This window comes from Triticum urartu, chromosome 2 (assembly GCF_003073215.2).
Source record: "Triticum urartu cultivar G1812 chromosome 2, Tu2.1, whole genome shotgun sequence".
NCBI lineage: Eukaryota > Viridiplantae > Streptophyta > Magnoliopsida > Poales > Poaceae > Triticum > Triticum urartu.
Window position 1 is genome coordinate 406,973,972 of NC_053023.1, and position 3,180 is coordinate 406,977,151.

Here is a 3,180-nt window from a genome sequence, read left to right on the forward strand (position 1 = left end):
GCCATGGAGAGTGGTATCCTCAGCAGAGGGGTTAGTCCACATCAACAGTTGAAGATATTGCAACAGTAGCAGCAGTAGAACATTCAGCAACAGAAGTAGCAGTTATCACGCTCAATGCATTTAAGACATGGTGGTTCAAATCCTTCCTGAGCGGAACTGATCTGTTTGGCGCAAAGTGACTCGTTTTCCTTTTGAAGATCTTCATGAGCCGCTCTCAATTTCTCAAGATCTTGCTTCCTTTGAAGATAATCATAGGAAAGCTTTTCATGAGTTGTTGAGAGCGTTTCATGACGACTTTCAAGTTCCTCATACTTAACGTGAAGATTTTTATGTCTTCAATTAAGGACTCAGATCGAGTCATTTCAGCGCCTAACAGATCATCGCTTTTGTCTAACAGTTTTTGAATATGTTCCATGGCTTTCTGTTGTTCAGTTGCAATTTTAGCAAGTGTTTTGTAGCTGGGTTGAACCACAATCAGAGTCATCGTCACTGGATGTTTGATAGTGAGTAGTGCGTGTGTTTACCTTGGCACCGCGTGCCATGAAGCAGTAGGTAGGAGGAGTAGTCCTTGTCATTTGCATCGGTGTCGGTGATGAAGTCATTGTCTTCAGTGTTGAAGATGGACTTGGCAACGTATGCTGTAGCCAGACTCGCAACGCCAGAATCGGACTCCTCCTCAGACTCCACCTCCGCCTCCTCAGAAGCGGACTCCTCTCTGAATCCATTTCCTTGCCAACAAACGCACGTGCCTTGCCAGATGAGCTCTTCTTGTGTGATGAAGACTTTGAGGAAGACTTGGGAAGACTTTGAGTATTTCTTCTTCTTCTTGTCGTCAGAGTCATATTCCTTGCTCTTCTTCTTCTTCTTTGTTCTCATTGTCCCACTGCGGACACTCAGAGATGATGGCCAGGTTTCTTGCACTTGTGCATGTTTCTCTTCTTATAGTCATGAGCAGAAGCTTCATCATTCCTTGAGCTTGATCGTGAAGACTTTCTGAAGCCTTTCTTCTTGGTGAATTTGGAACTTCTTCACAAGCATAGCAAGTTCCTTCCAATGTCTTCAGGATCATCAGAACTGCTGTCAGATTCTTCTTCAGATGAGGAAACAGCTTTTGCCTTCAAGGCACGAGTTCCCATAGTTGGACCGTAGAATGTCTCTTTTCTCAGAAAGCTGAAACTCATGTGTGTTGAGCCTCTCAAGTATGTCAGACGGATCGAGTGTCTTGAAATCAGGACGTTCTTGAATCATCAGGGCTAGGGTGTCAAACGACTGTCAAGTGATCTCAGTAGTGTCTTGACGACTTCATGCTTGGTGATCTCAGTAGCGCCAAGGGCTTGAAGCTCATTCGTGATGTCAGTGAGTCGATCAAACGTGAGCTGGACATTCTCATTGTCATTTCTCTTGAAGCGGTTGAAGAGGTTGCGAAGGACACTGATTCTCTGATCTCTCTGGGTTGAGACGCCTTCGTTGACCTTGGAGAGCCAGTCCCAGACCAGCTTAGATGTTTCCAAAGCACTCACACGGCCATACTGTCCTTTGGTCAGATGACCACAGATGATATTCTTGGCGGTAGAGTCCAGTTGAACGAACTTCTTGACATCAGCAGCAGTGACACCTTCTCCAGCCTTGGGAACGCCGTTCTTGACGACATACCATAGGTCGATCAATGGCTTCAAGATGCATGCGCATCTTATTCTTCCAGTAGGGATATTCAGTTCCATCGAAGACGGGGCACGCAGCGGAGACTTTGATTATCCCTGCAGTCGACATAGCTAAAACTCCAGGTGGTTAAACCGAATCACACAGAACAAGGGAGCACCTTGCTCTGATACCAATTGAAAGTGCATTATATCGACTAGAGGGGGGGTGAATAGGCGATTTTTATGAAAGTCTTCAAAACGTGGGGTTATGAAGACAAACGATAGAAATAAACCTAATACCCTGCAGCGGAAGGTAGACTACACTAGGCAAGCCATAGTCAAGTATTCAATAGAGTGAAAGCACAATGACTAATAGCAGCAATGTAGTAAGGATCAGGTAGGAAGATATTGTGAAGCCAGACAGAACACGCAGTCACTCAGTGAAGACAAAAGATAGTGCAAACATACAATGACTTCACAAGGAGCAACAGTAAGTAAAGGGAAGGGAAGATGAAACCAGTGACTCGTTGAAGACAATGATTTGTTGGACCAGTTCCAGTTGCTGTGACAACTGTACGTCTGGTTGGGCGGCTAGGTATTTAAACCTTAGGACACACAGTCCCGGACACCCAGTCCTGAACACGCAGCTCAGGACACCCAGTCCTCACCGTATTCCCCTTGAGCTAAGGTCACACAGACCTCGCCCAATCACTCTGTAAGTCTTCAAGGTAGACTCCCAAACCTTCACAGACTTTGTTCACCGGCAATCCACAATGTCTCTTGGATGCTCAGAACGCGACGCCTAACCGGCTGGAGGATGCACAGTCCTCAAGTGTAATAAGTCTTCAGATCACACAGACAAGAAGACTTAAGTGATGCCTAATTCTCTTTGGCTCTGGGTGGTTAGGGCTTTATCCTCGCAAGGAATTCTCTCTCAAAGGCTTCGAGGTGGGTTGCTCTCAAACGACAAAAGCCGTACACTAACTCTGAGCAGCCAACCGTTTATGGTTGTAGGGGGTGGGCTATTTATAGCCACTAGGCAACCCAACCTGATTTGTCCGAAATGACCCTGGGTCACTAAGGAACTGACACGTGTTCCAACGGTCAGATTTCAAACTCACACGGCACTTTACTTGGCTACAAGCAAAGCTGACTTGTCCGACTCTGGACAAGATTCGCTCTCATAGTCTTCACTCGAAGACATAGGTTTTGTTTAAGCATCACTTCAGTCATTCTGAATGGTTCTCTTGGACCCCACTTAACAGTACGGTGGTTTATGACTCAACACAAAAGAAAGAGAACTACAAAAGATCTAAGTCTTCGAGCTCCATAGGCTTCATGTGGTGTCTTCTCTTGTCATAGTCTTCAATGTGAATATCTTCATATACCACCTTTGACTTCAATGTCTTCATGCATTTTTAGGGGTCATCTCTGGTAGGAAAACCGAATCAATGAGGGACTTCTACCTGTGTTATCCTGCAACTCTCACAAACACATTAGTCCCTCAACTAGGTTTGTCGTTAATACTCCAAAACCAACT